Genomic DNA, 18,815 nt, shown 5'->3' with positions numbered 1-18,815 from the left:
TTTCTCCCCAGTGCTTTGGGGTACCTGGAGCCCAAAGCTGCCCCAAGAGGGACAACACCTGTGCTATAAACCACTGCTGCGGATGATGCAGAAGGAGTTTGGAACAAGCAGCAGTGAGAGCACCAGAACTGCCAAGCCCTGACATCCTGGACCCTGCTGGCCTTGGCTCCTTGTTTTACTGTCCCCAATAGCTGTGTAGCTGTCAGCCAGGACAGCTTTTGGGAAACCCTTTGGGGCAGGACAGCAGGGGCGAGCCAGCACCTCATCGTGACATTAGCTCTGATGGCTGCAGCAAGGAGGAATGGAAAAACACAGAGAGGAGGAGGATAAAGCTCCATTGTAAAGGGGCTCAGACCACACTTTGAACCCCATTTCCCACCTTTGGTCCCTTGCCTTGCCGGCTGCACGATGCCTCCATAGGGAGAGCGTGGATCCGAGCTGCAAACTTAGAGGAAAGAGAAAGAGAGAAAAAAGCAGAGAGGGAGCAAGCGAGTGTCTGCCTACAGCCCTAAGGGCTGTCACAACAGATAAAACCTCAGCCAGGCTTCGCAGTTTGAGCTCCTGCACGCTAATGCACAGCAGAGCTAAAAATACCGACGTGTGGAAAAGCAGAGGCTGCTGCTGCTGCTGCCTTTGAGCTGATGGCAGGAGCCAGCTTCCCGGCCAGCCGGGAGCACGGCCACAGGGAGGGAATTGCAGCACTGGGAAGAGGCAGGGGCACCGTGGGGGTCCCCCAGCATCACCCGGTGCCAGCTCTATCTGTGCCGTCCCGCACAAAGGGCTGGAGCGGGTTTGGGCTGATGTGAAGCGCAGTATCTGGGCCACCTTCTGCTCTGCAGGGATGGCAGCAATGGGATGATGGAGCCTTGGGGAGAGGGGCGGACACATGGAGGAAGGGGAGGATGGAGCCTGCACTGGGCGGGAGGATGAACAAGGCTTCATGAGATGGCAAAAAGGGAGGACAGATCCAGTGCTCCGGCCTCGGGGCTGCGAGACAAGCAGCCCAGTGCTAATCCTCCCGTGCAAAATGGGAACAAGCTCATGGCCACGCTATCTCCTGGTTTACCCAGCCATCTTCTCCCTAGCAATCCTTAGCCTATCTGAGGCCCAGGAATAGGAACACACTTAAGCATGCACTTAAATTCAAGCATGCACTTAAAATCTGTTTTCTTCAATGGAGCCGAAGGACATGCTCAAGGATTAGCACACGATGAGCTGCTTTCAGCAAAGGTCAGTTCTCTGATCCAGGGGCTCACTCAGGACTCCCTTCTCCCAAATCCAGGCAGGGCATCAGGGTGCCCTTGAGCTGTTTCATCCCCTCCTGCAGATCCAGCCAACACTGCCTGCTCCTGAGGACAACCATCCTCAAGGCACTGACTAACATCAGGCATCGAGCAGCATCCTGCTTCCTGCAGCAGGTTTGCGTTGTGCCCATCAGTGAGTGGAGCCTGCACACAGCCCCAGCTCTGCAGCCCAGCAAGGTCCCGGTCTCAGTTTAGAAGCCATCAGGATGGGGAGCACTGGGATGGTCACCCTCAGTTCTCAGCTGCATCTCATGCTCCTGGCTCTGTCCCACAAATGAGACAGACACAACCATTTCAGGGTGATTTCACCCCAAGATGTGGAGCCCAAACTCAACCTCAGGGCACCAGATTGGAGTCTCCAGAGCCCCAAAGTCCTGGCTGATAGAGCCTGCTCTGCATTCCAACACGTCCCAGGGATCAAATCCCCCCCAAACCCCTGATCAGCACCCCCAGCACTGCACCTCCCACACCAGCACTGACCCACCAGGGTTCACAGCCCAGTCACCCCATGCATCACCCAGTCCCTTTCCTGCTCTCAATCATTCAAGACACCAGCGCCAAGTCCCCGTGGATCTGTTTCAAGTTGCATTATCAGCACATTTGGCATTTCCATCATGCTTAGGATGCAGTCCCCCTACAAAAGGCCAATGTATTGTGAAAGCAAACCCCTGCCTTAGAGCCTGCCCTTCACAGCAGGCAGCAGTGGTGCCAACACAGCCTTTGGGCAGGGAGCAGGGTCCTGCTGAACCCAATGGCATGGACCACACAGCCAGGGAAGGAGCAACAGCCCCAGCTCCACGGATAACCCACATTGATAACCCACATTTCCCAGCACCTGCACTGGTTGTTTGCACTGCACCAGCACAAGGCACAGGAGCAGATCGGTTCCTGAATGATAACTGTAACTTAGAATATTAATTGATGTTTCTATGGTGTGTCAAGGAATTAAAAGGAAGGGGAGGGTGAAGGAAGGGGCACATCAAAAATTGAAGTGGTACCTAAGGCCAGAGGGTGAACACCAGGTTTTAATAGTAATTAAGACATCAGAATTGATGAGTTAGGCAAAAATGGTCCCCTCAGGCACTAACTACAGCTGGGTCTATCTGCAGCCACTTGCACAGGATGGGGCAGGAAAACTCCCTTTCTGATCCCAGCACAAGCTGAGCATCAGATGCTCCTCTCTGTTGTGTTTTACAGCATGACAAGCACCCAAAACATCAAATTTCAGGGGGTTTAACCCATTTCCAAACCAAGCAGACACCAACCAGCCCAGCCCCACACTTACAGCATTTCAAGGGCTCTTCCAGCCCTCTTGTTTGGCTGCACACAACACATTCATATTCTATCTACACTAGATACAGAAACCTTCTCGTCACCATCCAGCTGTAACCCAGTTGCTGGCAAGTATCACAGCACCATCACAAGGTGCTGCAAAGCCTTTTGACTTCCACAAGATCCCAGAGCCATGAAGTTATGGAAGAAAACACAGGCAAAACACAACCCTCTTCTTTCATTAAACAGGAAAATTCACAGCCCTCATGGTTAGAGGCAAAGAGCTGGAAATAGGAGGTTTGAAATGCAGCTCCTGGCCACAGAAGCTGGGAAGGACACGGAAATTGAGATTCTTCACACAGGGTTTTACAGCAGACTTTTGATCTGGGGGCAGCAACTAGCATTACAATCACTCTTACTTGCTTACAGCTGAGCATGCAAAGAAGATAGTTCCACCACAGCAGCATTCACAACCAGGAGCTCCTTTCCAGACTGAATCAGCTCCAGCAAAAGGCCGGCTGTCCATGGAAAAACCAGTGCAGGAGCTGATCCCATCCAACAACCAACCGTGCTCCCACTAACAAGGAGCCCCATGGCCCAGAGACATCAGACACTGAGCAGCCCCCTTGACCAAGCAAAAATCCCTCTGCAGCCCTCCCCAAAGCCCCAGCTCCTCACCTCCTCAGCTCAGAAGACCACCAGTGATCACCAACCCCTGTGCCAAACCACCAAATAGCTTCATCATCAAGCTTTTATCTGAAACCCCTCTCGAGGCGGTGCTGCACCAGCTGCAGGCACTCAGGATGGTCTCACACCATTAGCACCCTTGAGGGTGGAAACACACACCTGGAGACTCAGAGCTGCCCGTGGCCTGAAGGGGTTTCTGAGAGCAGACTGGTGGCCCCATGAGAGTGTGTTCCTTACCTGATGCTTTCATTTGCATGGCAAGATCTGTGAGACAAGGAGCATCTTATGCATCGGTCCAGCTGCCTGCAGCCAGAAGTGCAGCTGGGTGAGTTTCTAATAAATGCTTTCAGACTCATCACCATCAACATGTCCCTATTGGTCTTCCCAATGGAGTTTCCAAGCAAAAGAGAGGCTTTGGACTTTTACAATGTTGTCACCATCAGGGTCACATCCACCACAGCACTCCCTTTGCCTGGCTTTGGGACAGGTCAGTCCACCCCATCTGCTCCTCTGGGGGTCAGTGCAGCCCTCTCTGCCTTTGTGCCCCATCTTCAGCCTCCTGAGACCTGGAAATGCCAGAGCTGTGGGTGAAAATCCATTTAGAACCCTTCCAAACCTGCCTTGGTCCAAACTCCTAAAGATGCTGCTAGACCAGCACTGCCTGTTGATGCCAGTGCCGGCTCCCCTCACACACTCCTGTTCCCAAACTCATCACCAGCTCCGGTCTCTTGGAATCCTGCACACTAATAAAATCCCAACTAATTTACATCGGAGATGGGGAGTGAGTGGCAGCTGTTGCTATAGAAACCCTCTCCCAAGCCCTGGCTCCTGCCTGCAGCTCCGAGATGAGAGGCTGGAAGCCAGCTCAGACCCGATGGGCACTGGGACATCCCACGGTGCCCAGCCTCGGTGTCCTGTCCTCCTCCAGGCCCTGCCTGTTGCACCCTCAGTCACTGAAGAGTCTTTCCCTTCCCAACCTGCTCCTGGAGCCTTGGGAAAAAGGTTGGAAAGGCTGAGCTGAGGATTGCACCAGCAGAAGGAAAACTTGCCATGTGTCCAACGCTGCATGTGGTTTGGTTTGTTTTAAGTTGGACTGATGATTATTCAGTGCACGAGCTCTGGGGGTGTTAATGCTTTGGGCTGATAACAGCACCTTACATGAGACCTTCTCTCAGCACCAAGCAGGCTGAGTCTTGCTTTACTAAAGGAGCTCAGCTTACAGCATGAAACCTGGTCACCAGGGCTTCACCATTCCCTGCCAGCTTTGCTGGGCATGGGGACATCACATCTCCATGGCGAAGCATCCAGCTTCAGCAAAAAAGCAAGCAGAGGACGTGAATCAATATATCTGGTCCATGAGGCTGGATCCTGCTCTCAGCTGCACCTCTGTAAAGCTGCAAGGGGTCAGTTCTGAACTGACACATCAGTGTGTGTGGAGGAGCAGCAAGCACACACGTATCGGATAGGTACTGGTGGGGTGAATGTGCTTCCTCCCCCATGGGCATATTCCTCAGGTCTTCTCAGGAGCAGGATCCAGCCCACAGCATGGGTACTCCTGGGCCTCCCCTTTTTCCCTTGGCCAAGCTGTTCATGATGTGTGAAGGCTGCCCAGTGGAGACATCTCCCTCATCTCCTACATATGTGCCATGCACCACATGGGTGCCACAAGTCCAGCACTGCGCATGGTGGAAGGCTCCCCACCCATCACCTTATCCATCCCCAGGGACGGACATCCCCGGCATACCTCAGGAGCTATTTATTGCTCCCTCCATCCCTCAGCTGCCTGCTCCATCACGTCACACAGGGAAAAACTGACTCAGACCTCCCAGAGATAAGGCGACCACATCTGCAGCCCCGGGAATGCAAGCAGCATAGCGCCCAGCCGCCCCGGCCAGGGAAGGAGGGGGCAGAATTCCTCCTTGCTGACCCCCTGATGGACGGTTGCCATGGAAAGCCGGCAGCCAGCTGCCCCAGCTGGGGTCTGCTGGAGGATTTTCCCTGCTTGGCCTAAGGCAAGGGCAAGGGGAAGGGGGGGAAACGCCAGGGAAGAGCTTGCATCTGGCCCTCCCCTGGTAGCACGTGTGGAGCTCACCTCCCTCCTGGCTGGAGCATCCCGAGGTGGGTTGTGATCCAGCAGTGGGCTCAGACGCTGCTGGGCAGTGTTTGAAGCACAGATAATAAACCCCATAAACAGCTCTGTGTTAATGACAGAGCGAGCAGGGAAGGGACAGAGGGATGGTAACGTAGGACCAGGCTGCTGTCCTCTGCGATAGTGAGGGCTCTGGAGCACCCATCCAGCTCCTCTCCCCTTCAGCCTGTTTCCAATGCCTCATTTTTGCATGAAGAAATAGGACACTCGTTTCTCTCCTGCAGGGAGAAACAATACCAGAGCTGAAACCGTCCCCTCCCAGGCTGACATGTGCAGGAAGATGTGTACAACTTAGGGTGAAAAACCCCACCACGGGTGAAGGTTGCACGGAGCTGGGCACTGCACCAGGGCTTCTTGCCCCAGTGCATTGGGATGAGGTGGGAAAGGCCGGAGCCTTTAGCTGCATGCTCACACCAGGCACGTTGGGATGTGGTGCCAGCAGCAGGCACCCAGAGGAGCCGTTCCCCCTCCTGCTGCCTCGCCGGGAGCTGGCAGGAGGGGACAGACAGCTGCTGCTCCATAATCATCTCTCCACCAGTGACAACATGCTGGAGCTCAGTTCCAGGAGACACCTTGGGAAGAAGAATGCATTTACAACAGCCGGAGCACCGGGAAGAGCATCTCCTTCCAGTGAACCAAAGATGTGCAGCAAAACAGAACGTGGCTTCTTGTTAACTCTTGCCTGTACCCAAGCAAGCAGTGCAAGAGATGCTGGTCAAATCCTGCCCGTGCTCACAGGCCTGGAGCTTTGTTCATTGTCTCAGCAAAGACACGGTGGCTCTGAAGGTACATTAGTGATTGGAAGCTCTCCCTGAAGGAGGGATCATGCCAAGACTTACTTGCTTTGATACCTGCTGAGATCATGGTGTCAAGCGATCACCATGCACAGTAGCCAGGATGGGGAATGAGGTGCAAACCCATTGGGTCCAGATCCCAGCCCTGCTCTGGCTTTGAAAAGCATCCCTGGCCCAGGAGGAGAAAGGGGAGCTGGAGAAGGGAAAAGGAGGGGGAACACCACCTGTTCATTGATCTGTCGATATGAAAAGGGGGTTTTCTGCTGGTTCCTGAGCTGGAGTTGCGAGCCTATTGAGTGCAAACCTCAGCTCTCCACTGCCCTGCTCTCAGCCGCTCCAGGCTGCTGGTCATTAGATGAGCATTAGCAGGAAGGCAGCTGGGAGGGATCTGGCTTTCTGCACCCTGTAGTCACCCACTCAACGTGCACCACTCAACCGTACCCATCAGAGCATCCTCCAACTGCCAGGCTGACCCAGCCAGGAATGGGCAGAGAGGCACCAGGGAGCAGACCTGCCTGACCCTGAAGCCATTGGCACCCCAGTTGCCCCCAACAGAATTAACCCTTTCACCGTATTTCCACAAGCCCAGTGGCAGGGTTTACTCTTGCACCAGCCCCAGGTTCAGCTCAGTAACCACACAGCAGCCAAGGGGGCTGGAGCATGGAGCAGGCGTTTTTCCTGCCTGCATCCTATTTGGGAGAAATTACAACAAAGTCGTGAGGATTTGCAGCTCTTTTCACACTCCTTTTCCCAGATTAACACATGGATCCACTTTCTGTTCAGCAGCCTGGGAGCGTTATTGCTTTGTCTTTGTCACAACCTCACACTCCCGCATCCCAGAGCTTTCCAGCACCCCACCGATGGATTGGGGATATCAACAGGAGAGGAGGAGCTCACTTTAATTAGCATGCATTTCTTCCTTGGGCTGCAAGCCCCCAGCAACTCACATGGGTTTTTTTTCCCCATCCTGCAGACCTGAGAGTGAGGAAGCAATGGGAAGACCAAGGGACATGACCAAGGGTGGTCAGCAAGAAGGTGGTGGAGCAACGGAGTCCTTCCTGTCCCCATGACCAGCACTGAACCCAGCAGTGACATTACAAAGCACTCTGTTTGCAAGGAATAACAGGAAGATCCAGTTGCATAAACCAGCCTCTCTCCCTTGCTATCAACGGAGAGACACAGATTCGAGGAAACTGGGTTAGATCCACATATATAATGGGATGCAACACTCACAGGTTAAGTAAGCAAAGTTCCCCTGACTGTCACTGGTACCAAATCCCACCAGGGGAAAGACCCTGCCCAGATGAGGCTTGCTGTCAAGCCTTTACCAGGGGCATGGGACAAGCTCTCATTATGTGTTGTAAAATAAACTTCCCAACAAAGCCAGGACGAGCTGTTTCAGCTGCTTTCAGCAGAGGACATTATCCATGGAGCAGATAAATTCAGTTCAGCCTCACCTATGGCTCCCCAGCAGCGTCAGCACTCAGCTCGCTGCTATCAGCACATCTGCAATGCATCCATGCTGGTGTGGAGGGGGAAAGCCAGAGCCTCTGCATTGTCCTTCTCCTGCAGCGCTCCGGTCTGGCTGGTCTGAACTGGCTGTGGTGGGAACAGGAACGTGTTGCTCCAGTTTCTTACCCTGCCATCTCTTCCCATGTGTACTCCTCTCTTTCCATGTGTGCTCATTCCCAGGCCAGCGTGGAAACACAATGGGAATCTAATGGCTGCAAGCTGCCTTGTAACAGAGGCAACAACCGGCCACTGAGTCTTCTGCAGACTCTGGGGTGAAGGGCTGCAAACACAGGTGGAGGCAGCTGGGTGAAGGTGAGAGCCACAGCCAGGCTCTCCAGGGCCAGAAGGCAGGAGAAATGAGGGAGAAGAGCCTTGGCTTGCATGTCCCCCCACTCTCTTACTGCTCCTGCTCACTCCCAGGGGATGCTTTCATTCTACATCTGCTCAGAGAGACGTGTTAGCTGAGATGCACAATCCACCATGGGAGGCTGGGGCCAGCTCTGGGACCTCCACCCGGTCCAGCGAGCTCTAACTTGCCCTGTGTTGTGCACCTCCAGGTCTGAAACCCCTCCATGTAGCTCAGGAAACAGACTGACCAACGTCAGTGGGAAATAGGAGGGATTTGGTCAGCAGAGATGGGCAACAGCAAACCTATGAGCTCCGTGGTACGCTGGGGTGCTCAGTGTTGGCTCTGGGGCTGTGCTGGTGGGGAAGGGAACCTGGGGGCTCTCTCCTTCAGGCAAATCCAAAGGATAATTTTTCCCTGCTGTGCCATAAGACCCAGCACATCAGCCCCCAAACACCCCCCTGAACCCCAGCGCTGCACCCAGCAGCACTGTACAGCAGCGAGCACATCCCATCGAGCAGACACAGAGCTCCAGCAAGAGCTGCAGGGAGAACTGTGCCCACTCCTCCATGCAGCACCCATCGGAGCCAGGCACCAACGTCCCCCTCCAGCCCCCAGCGTGACTCACGCTGGTTGCCATGAAGAAGTCACCATCTGCATGCAGCAGCTACCCCACGGTAGAGATGAGAAGCTCCTTCAGCTCTTGCTGACTCTCTGGGGGCAGGCAGCAAGCAGTGGCACCTCAGGGGCCAGCGTGGTACCAGATGGCAAAGTCTGGCATTTCCACAGGCATCTCCAGGCTGCTTCCAACGCGGTGCGTACGTGCAGCACGCCCCAGACAATGCTCCCTTGCAAATGAGATGCTCAAAAGCGAGAGGGGAGCTGGGGCACCCAACTCCTATTGGATTTAGGTTGCTTTCAGCTCCTTTACACTCGCAGCCTCAAAGCTCCCACCCTTGCCAAGCACCACACAGCATTAGCTACCCATGGAGCGATCGATGCCGGCGAGGGAGAAGCGCACACACACGCTCGCACCCACTCGGCACATGCTGCTCAGCACACAGCGAGCTCCAGCACACGGACCCCAACCCAAAGCTGAGCTCACTCAGCAGCAAAACCCAACGCATCCGCAGGCAATTCCTCCTGGCATCAGTGCAGAGCCGTGCCCCGGCCCTGCAGTGGGATGGCTGCTCCCGCAGGCGTGTGAAAAGGCCTGGCTTGGGAGAGAGGGGGTAATTATATGAGAGGGGAGCAGCTGATTCAAACCCTTCCTGACCCCGGGCTGAAGAGTTCTCCTGATCGATCACGAAGATGCTCTTTCATTTTCCTCAAGCGTTTCGCTGACGGATGGAAAAATCAATGCCCCACAGAGGAGTCTGGAAGGGGGTGGAGCAAGGGGAAGAAAGGGAGAGAAAGGGAATGGGGAATGGAAAGGAGGAGAAGGGAGAGGGGAGAGAGGAATGTGCTGGGGGAGGCAGGGGCTCCTGAAGGGGGTGGTGGGAAGGTGGCACCTATGGTCATTTCCCGCCCCTGAGGTTTGGGATCTCCTTCCCATATGGAGCACTGATTGCAGAGCAAGGCTTCTCCTGGCTGTGTACCATGGGGCCAGGGCACTGCTGCTCCACGAGCCCCCACCAGGCACCGATGAGGACCCCAAATCTGTGCTGTGGGGCTCCCCCCCTGCAGCAACACTGCTGGTTTCCATGGAAACACCTCCCAGCTCCCCACACTGACATCCCTGGTACCCACCATCAGATGTGGGGGGAAGAACCCCTCCAGGTCCATATGGCTTTTGGGTGAAAATTCCCCATTTCCTCGTTTTCCATGCAAAGTGCCCTGCTGAGATCCCCAACTCTGAGTCACTACATGGGTGCAGCCCCCGGTGCCTCCCCAGGCACAAACGCTGCCTAAATGGACTTCATCCCTTCATGGCGGTGGAAGCCTTTGCTAAAGAGCAAGCTAAGAGCTGCAGCTCTTGGGTTTCAGATTGCTGCGGTTCACAGAGGGATGTCAACCCTCTCCACTCACACTTTGACACCAGCCACAGGAAAAGGCACCCCCGAATCTCCCCTTAGGCCTGGGGGAAGCCAGGCGCACGCTGCTGGACGCAGCTGAAGTGCCAGCCTGCCTCCAACAGTTGGGGTTTTCCAGTGTTGTCTTCCCCACCTCCTATTAATAATTAACACAACTGCAATGAGACCGGCTTTTAGGAGGCTCCGCTGCCATGGGCTGTGTTACAGTCCCTCTTCCAGGAGCAAAGGTTTGTCTGTTACCACTGGAAACCAGGAAGGATCCAGTGTCGGCCAGGGATGCCATCCTCATGGGAACCTATCGCCATATCCCCACCAGGCTGAGCCGACCCATAGCGCTGTGGGAGATAAGGCTCATGCTGAGCTCCTTCCCAGAGTCCCACCCTGGGTTAGGGACAGCTCACTGGGACATTTTATAACCACCACCCTCTTCTACTTGAGGCTGAGCTGGGTGTGAGCCCACCAAGCAGCAGAACAAGAAATGCTCTCCCTCGAGATGGGATTTGGAGGTTAAAGGACAGAGTTTAGGGGTGGTCTCTGCCCACCAACGCACAACCCTGTTCCTTGGCACCTACAGAACAGCAAAGCCAGAGCCAAGATCCACGTTAGGTCTCTCCCGGGGGGTGGTTTTCAGGATGTTCCTTTCCAAAGGGCAGGAAGCTCCTTCCCCATCACCACAGCGTTGTGCCAGGACGAGGGTGATGCTCTGCGCCACCAGGAAAGGAGAGCAGGGCTCAAGCTACCCCCAAAGCTTTGCACTGAGCCAGCTCCAAACACCCTGCCTGGGAGAGACACGAGCAGAAAGAGGGCTGTGACAGAAGCAAAGCCCTCATCCCGACCAGCCCCTCTCCCTCTGTGGGCCCCCCCACAGAGCAGCAGCACCGGCTGGGCTGGTTTGGGGCGGCAGCAGCACTGTGGGAGGCAGAGTGGGGCCTGCAGCTCCCCTGCAGCAAACAGCTTCCACATGCAGTGCCTGACACAGCAGCACGCTCACCCAGCACATGGCTGAGGGCTGGAGCAGCATCGGGGCTCTTGGTGCTGGGTGCTCCCAGCAGCGGCTCCTCCTGGGATGGGGTCCCATGAGCCCCCCCCGTGGTCCCTGGGGCTGTGGGTAGCTCGAGGCACCCGATCTGCAGCTGTGTCACAGGTCCAGAGCTGTTGCAGGACCCCCAGGATAGCAAAACCCACCCTAAGTTTAGGCACCAGCACTGGCAACCCCCCTTGAATCTCCTTTTAGTTGGATCCCCAGTTTTCCCCTTTATCCCGCATTGCCCACATCCCCTATGGCCGTCAATGAGGACCAGACCAAACCCACCGGGCTCAAACCCACATCAGCCTTTCCCCCTCACTCCCAGTGGCAGTGTCCTGATCCCCCTTGACCTGTGTAAGACAAAACCTCTCAAATTAAGGGTTGGGAAAGGCTTTGAGCCCCTGGCCCTGTGGCAGAGCCACCTGCAGAGCCTGAAGCCCATGGGGAAATCAGGGACACAGCACCCAGCAAGATCCAGGGTGGGACATCCAGCGATGGGACAGTCCCATCAAGGCCAGATTGGAGCAACCCGGTCTAGTGGCAGGTGTCCCTTCCACTAGAAGGCGTGAGCTTTAAGGCCCCTTCCAACCCAAACCAGTCCATGATTCTATGATCCCCGCAGCCTCTGGGGCTGATAAACCCCCTCTGAAGGCAGGGAGCAGGCAGGGCTCCGGCTCACTGGCATCCTGGCGGGTTTACGAGGCGATTTTTAGCAGCCCCAGGAACAGTCCCTGGATTAGAGCTACAGGCTTCAAAAGGAGCTGCGGAGCGCGAGAGCCGAGGGCTGGAGTCGCTGCGGCTGAAAAGGGAATGCTGCACATTATAAATAGCTACCTCACTGGCAGCACATCTGTTTCAGGCAGCAGCTCGGGAAGGCTGTGCGTGTTCTGGTTTGGCTATTTTGGGGAAAGAGGCTTGAAACTCCCTCGTTATTATTGTTTGCCCACGAGATGTGAGCGGGGCCTGTTTCTGCTTTGCCTTGTCGAAAGAGCAAGCAAAGGGAGGTGAGGTTCAAAGCGCACCGTGGTTGGTGTGAGGGGCCCTGCGAGCTGCAGCTCTCGCTGGGAGATGGTAGCAGCACCTCGATGACACCTGGATCAATAACACTAAATAAGGGGATGGGGACAGCACAGCCCTTGTCTCTGCTTTGCCGTGAGCCACCCTATAGCATTGGGAAGCTATGGGGATAGGAGGGAGACAGGCAGCAATGAGGCCAAGGCAGGCGTCAAGGCTGTGAGCGATGCTCCCCAAAATGCCATGGAACTGCTTCATCCTCCTGCGGATGCCACCACGTCTCTGCATGGCTCTGGCCCATCCCTGCACCAGAGGAGATACTGAACTCCCTATGGGACCAAGAGGAGCGAGGCCTGGTGATGGGACAGAGGCCACAGCCCCAGGGATGCTCCAGCACCTCCAGGGCAGGAGGCAGAGGGCTGTCCCAGTCTCTCCAAGTGCTGCTGTCCCACATATGGGGCGCTGCCGGGGACAAGTGGAAGGGGATGAAGAGGTGTCCCAGGTCCGGTGGCATCGCAGCAGCCCCTCGGCCAGGGCTCTCCCATCCAGCCCAGCAAGGGCTCATTAATCACCCGGCACTGCGGCGGGATGGAGCCCTCGCCGCCAATCCCCGCTCCGTTACCACAGAAACAACCCTCACCCTGCACAGGCTTCAAAGGGTTTTGTGCGTGTGCCTGTGTGCGCTGCTCCAGCTCCCCCCCTTCCCGTTGTTGTTTTGTGTGTGTGTGCGAGAAAGGGGTGGCGGGGGGGGGGTGTCTCTTCCTCGGGAAGCGTTTGGCACCAGGGCTTGGATCATGCGAAAAGCGAGCGTGGTACAGAGAGAGTGCACGAGAAACAGGCAAAGCCACGGTGCTGGGAGGCGGGGGGGGGTCTTCAGCAAGAAGGGGAAGGGTTGGGGGGGGGGGGGGGGGGGGTGGGAGGCGGGTGTGGTGCTAAGGAATCAAAAATAAATATTTATATGGGGAGAGTTTTTAAAGCTCCTTTGCATCGCTGTGATAAATTATTCATCCGCCCGCTTCTCCCTGCCCGCCGCTCCTGCGCGGAGCTGCCCTAGGGATGGGGCTGTGGGGCGAGGGAAGGGGGTCCACGGGCTGATCAGCACCCTGGACCCCCCCCTCCATAGCGCGCCGGGGAGGTTCGGGGAGGGCGCAGGGACACAGCACAGATGCAATCGCATCCCGACACGACCGCAGGTGGGGAAGGGTCGGGAGAGGTGGCTGCAGGTCCCCAGGGACTCGGTCGGCAGTGAGAGCAAAGGGGCTGTTCTTGTGCCGTACACTGGTTATGGACAGAGCCCCCGGGTTGTTGTTTTGGTAAAGACAAGTTCCTACCACATTAGCTGATGCTCGGAGGTGTCCTGAGGAGCTGGGCAAGGAGCCTCCACGTCCCTGGGTGTCCTGGTGGGCACCGAGGGTGAGCACACACACAGAGGCAGTGGTACATCTGCTGTCATTCCTGCCCGCACTCGTACAACCAGCCCAAGAGCTGAGACGATGGGACAGCCCTTCCAGGAGCCATCCTTAGCTCCACATCTCCACTACACACTGACACAAGCACCACACAGGCCTCTGCAAACACTTCCCATCGAGGGCCTTGAGCAGCATCTCTCAGACTACCCCCAGACTCAGTGTGGACCCTTGTGGGAGCAGCAGAAGGTTTGTTTTGGTCGCTATTGTACATCCCCTATGCTGTGATTGCAGCTGCCACCACCTCCACCAATGTATGAGGTTTGAATAGAGCCACCCAGCACAAAGCAGAGGTCTGAGAGGAGAGGCTCATCAGGGCTATTTCCAGGCTCTCTGCAACTGCATTTGCCAGAGCTGCTGCAACAGAGACAAAAAGCAAGGAGAAAGGCAACAAGAGCCTGGCTGAGCCTGCCACAAAAAGCCCTTTGCCTAGCTGGAGGCTCCCAGCATATGGAAAGGGAGGTAAGAGGGCTGGAGAGGATGAAAAATGATCTTCTGGATCACCCCGCTATCTCCTTTACTCCCCTTCAGCCTCTCCTGATGGCTGCTCCTCTGACCTGCCCCTCCAGCAGCTCCCTGGCAGCCTCCTCCAGCGCCTCACCCCCACCCTATCTGAACATCAAAACCTAAATCTCCCTTGTGCTGCAGTTTAAGCCCATAATTTCTTGTCCTACCCACCGCAGGACATGGAGAATCGTTTATTCCTATCCTGTTTGCAGCAGCCGCTGACATGTTTTTGAAGGCTGTTAGCACATTTCACCTTCAGTCTTAGACCCTTTCATGAAAGATGGAACAGAAACACAGGTTTGTGACGGGGAGGAAGGACAGAATAACAAAGAGGTTTCTCTGGATCACACGTGGAAACCAGGAGAGCCGGTGGAAAGGGAGCCAAGGAGAAGCCTGTAACACTGAGAAGAAGCTGAAGTGCCACCAGCCAAGTTCGGGACACAAAGGGAGATGCTGGAGACACAGATCAGTAGGGAGGAAAAGTGATGACACGAGGGTCGTAATGATATGGTATTTGGGATGAAACAGGCTTGGGGTTCCGATGCAGGGTGATGGGGCAGTGCCCAAAAGGCCTGGTAGTTGGCTGCAAGCAGGAGAGGAGCTCGCTGGCCATGATGTGTGGCAAGTAATGCGCCAACTCAGTGCTAAGGTCCTGGAAAGGTGTAACGGAGGACCAGAGACATGAGACATGAGCAAGAGACATACAACAGCGTGCTCCAATATGCTTATCGTGTCTTTGCACGGCTGCACGTGTCAAAAGTACTTACAAGCAGGAGATAATCTAATTTGATAAGGGAGAGGGTAGAGGAATAACAGTGCGGGCACGGATATCAGGAGCAGAAAACAAAGGAGAGACTGCGGCAGGCATCTGCTACAGACCCCCAGGACTCAAGGAGAGAAAGAAAGAACAAAAAGATTCCTGAACCAGCTATCAAAGAGCTCACAAACACAGGATACTTGTACTCAGGGGGCACTTTAACCACCCCGACATCTGTTGGGCGACACACATCAAAATGTAGGGCTGAGCGGCTCCTTTCGTTCCGTAGAGGACAATTTACAGATGAAGGAAGTAGAAAGGCTTCGCAAATCTCACCAATAAAAAGGCACTGTTTAGAAAGGGGAAGTTTGGAGCCTGTGATCACAAGCGACACAAACCCACCGGAGTGAGGACACCACAGCGCGAGAGATCGGCTTCACAACAAACACGTTGCAAGGGGAGCGAGGGGACAGGCAGGGAGCAGCAGAGCTGGAGCAGCTTGAGGCTGTTGGGAAGGGGTAGAATAAGCCTCCCAGATGTGAGGGGAAGAAAAGAAGCAGAAAGAACAGCCCTTTGCATCAGAAGGCAGCCCTAAATGTGGGCTGTGATCCCACCTCAGCCGGCAGCTACAGCACATCTCAATGCTGCCAAAGGCAGCTTTTGCCCAGAGCACAGGAGAGGTAAAGGCAGGAGCAGGCATAAGAGCTCATATCCCACACAGCAAGACCTTCCATGCCTGTTGCATGCTTGAAACCACCACTTCACATCACTGCAGGAGCTGAGCACCTCCTAACACCAGTTCCCCCTTGAACATCACCCCTCAGTCCCTCTATCCCAAAGCAGGGACAAGGTCTGAGTTTCACAGAGCAGAGCCCGTGCATCCATGTGCTGCCGTGGCTCCTGCCTGTCCCCTGCAGAGGGGGGGACACAGCCACGCTGCTGCATGCAAAGCGTTTTCACAACGTGTAGAGACGCAAAACACTCCTGCAAACCTCGGAGATGTGAAAGTAAACAGCTCTGACAAGTCTGTACCGCAGCAGAGGGGGTTTCCCAGCACCCAGAGCCCTTCGGTTAACTTTGTCTGTGAGCTAGGGAAGAGTAGAAAAGATCTAACTTCAACTGCACTATCAGAGCCCCAGGCTCTGGGGGGCAAAAGCAGCCCATGGCCAGCCCTCACCCCGGGCACATGGCCCCTGGCTCCCTGCATCCCTGAGCAGCCATGGCAGCTCAGCAAATCGAGGCTTTGGCACTCGATACCTGGTTCAGAACGAGCCAGCTTTTAAAGGTGTTTTGTGTCTGAAACAGCAAACAACGTGAAATGCCAGCAATCCAAGTGGAAATCTGGCCCTTGGGCATTTAAAGGACCTAAGGCGCACTGAATGGGATGCAGCATGAACCTCCCTTTCCTCTCCAGAGTCATCGGGGTGATAAAGGGATATGTCATCCCCTGCTTTCCACATCAACAGCAAGGACCTCCTCATCCAGAAACCCGAGAAAACACCATCACCGGGGGCAGGAAAAGGTCCCCAGCTTCTGACCACCTTTCTCAAGGTGCTTCCCATGTTTTGGCCTCAGCTGGGGTACAGCTTCCCATTTTACATATACAGAAGTAGCTCTGGGGTATAGGAATATCCAAGTTTCCCAGGCACTGGTTTTGAAGTGCCTTGGAAAAATACAGCTATTAAAAAACGAAGGAAAAGAAAGTAGCAGCAGCCATATGCTGCCCCTTTGCAGGGAGCAGCTCTGGATGTCTTGCTCTTTATTTATATATATATATAAAGCTAACATTGCTTTCCAGGCCTGAAACCCTGACTTCACTTATTTGAGTGTCTATTTATCAGGAGAAAAGCTGAATATTTCTGCTATCACCAGATTATTGCCAGTGCTTGGTTTTCTCCCTAACCTCCAGCTAAAACCCTCCGAGCTGCCGCTCTGTAAATGGAACAGCATACGAAATACGCTGCCTGCCTCTCCGACGTGGAGCTCCCCCCCCTCTTCCTTTCTCCCAATAAACAATTTTGCATATATTTAAACCTCCTTCCTCTCATTTCCCGACTCCTCCACCCTCCCCAGCCAAGAACTGTCGAAAATCCGTCATTTCTCCCTTTTTTTCCCCTTGCACCTCCATCTCTCAGCGTTTCAAAGGCAGTCTCCTCGAATGCTGAGCGGAGCAGGAGATGGGCAGCGGTAATGGGAATGTGCTCCTGACTGTGCAAACCCACACAGAGAGTGAGGACAGGAGAGACTGCATTTGCATACATATTAAAGGAGAGCAGTAAAAAATGCAGACGTGCAAACCATTTGGACATGGCTGGGCTCGGCGATGAGCCCTGCAAGGGAATCAATCTTCAGCATCCTTAAAGGGAAAAGCCTGGTGCAGAGGAAAAGCAAAGCCAGAGATGTCCACGGTGTTCGAGGCACTCTGACCTCTGCCTTTGCTCACCATGCAAAGGCTGACGTGGAGGAGGTGAGACCCCAGTGGGAGTTTCCACCTCCAGTGCCTGCCCTTGCCCTGGTTTCAGCAGGGCAGGTTGGTGCCTCTGGTCCCCTCTTCCCAACCGTCATCCACCTCCATCCGCAGCCAACCTCATGGCTCCCTGCATGGAGCAAGATACTCTCACATCCCCCAAGTCCTCAGGTGAGGGCAGCGCAGAGACCTCCCTGAAATACCTTGAATGAGTTCCACAGAAGGAGTAAGCGATGCCTGGATCACCTGGCATCAACCTGGATGGTGCTGAAGAGCCCAGCCTCTGCAGTACCTGCACCAAATGAACAGTGAGTACGAAGTGTCACATCCTGCTTTGGCCCTGGGTGTGATCCCAGTTAGGATGGTCTCCAGTAAGCAAGGCAATGAGCCTGGAGAGCATGGCTCCCCAAAATGGCTTTGGCCCAAAGCTTTTGGGAGTCCCTTTGCATCCCCATGCAGCTTTGCATCCATCCTACCACACGCCGGCTGAGTGTGCATGGGTCACAACAGCACTGCGCGCTCAAGCTTCTCCCATGGTCAGGATCTACCTTGCCCTGGAAAGACCCAACTCAACCTCACCTCCACTTGTCCCAGTGCCATGATTAAGGATAGGATGTAATACCCAAGACAACAAGTACAGTGGAGCTTACAGATCATTCCTAGGTGCCTGCAAAGGTATGGATCTAACAAGGCAAATCAGGCAGGCAAACCTACCCATTTCAAAGAGTGCAGGTTCAGATGCATGAAAAGTGCAAAATCAGTAACTTTTATATTGCCACTCTAGGAACCACAAAGATAAAAGCAGTATTCTGGGAGGGAGGATGCCATGAATATTTCTCATCTGCACTTACAAGGGATATTTGGGACCAATGCCTTGATTCTGCCTTACCCCTGCTCAGATGAGATAATTTACATTCCCTGCTGGCTGGAAACAGGCTGTCAACATATTTACTTGTGTCAGGTTCCACTTCCCAACCACGGGGCTAAATCCCATGTGGGAGCAATGGTGGGCAGTGGATAGGTCCAGGACCAGGCAGGGATGACGAGGATGGGGTCCAGTGCAGACACCTTGGTACGCTCCAAACCGTCAAAGCATAAAGGTGCTGCCCGAAGGATATTGGGTGCATCAGCAGCCACTGCTTTGCATCACCATCCTCCAGCCTCTCCCTGAAATGGTCCCTTCTGGAAAGCCAGGAGCTTGCCAGGCTGGGCTGTCCATCCCTGAAGGCCCCGAGGCTGCAGACAATTACACACATACCTCCTCGAGCATCGTGTTCTCTTAGTGCAGGCGCCTGCTGATCGAGCCTCACTGCCCAGCAGGGTTTGGCCCTTCTGCTCCTGTGGGAAACGGTGCCTGGTCCCTCCCCTCTCCAGCTATCCCCTGCTATGGCCAGATCTAATCTAACCCCCTGCTTCTATGCGACTGCCTCACCCTGACTGCCCTTGCACCTACAGGACACGAAGGGGGAACGCATTGCCA

At 54.9% G+C, this 18,815-nt stretch overlaps 1 long non-coding RNA gene across 3 annotated transcripts in view; it reads right to left on the bottom strand.

Moving 5' to 3' along the window:
- Positions 1-3,717, bottom strand: part of LOC130595102 (uncharacterized) — a 47,639-nt gene extending 43,922 nt beyond the window's left edge. For 2 of the 3 annotated variants that reach the window (XR_008971225.1, XR_008971221.1), the window contains exon 1: positions 3,501-3,717. This is a non-coding gene — a long non-coding RNA (uncharacterized LOC130595102). Of the gene's footprint in view, positions 1-3,254; positions 3,448-3,500 lie in introns of those variants that run through there. The other variant, XR_008971223.1, reaches the window with a different exon arrangement.
- Positions 3,718-18,815: the final 15,098 nt, after the last annotated feature.

This window comes from Pezoporus wallicus, unplaced genomic scaffold (genome assembly GCF_028554395.1).
Source record: "Pezoporus wallicus isolate ANWC-B61680 ecotype Strahan unplaced genomic scaffold, APGP_CSIRO_Pwel_v1 contig_8013, whole genome shotgun sequence".
In the NCBI taxonomy this organism is placed as follows: domain Eukaryota; kingdom Metazoa; phylum Chordata; class Aves; order Psittaciformes; family Psittacidae; genus Pezoporus; species Pezoporus wallicus.
This window is presented reverse-complemented; position numbering and strand designations above follow the sequence as displayed.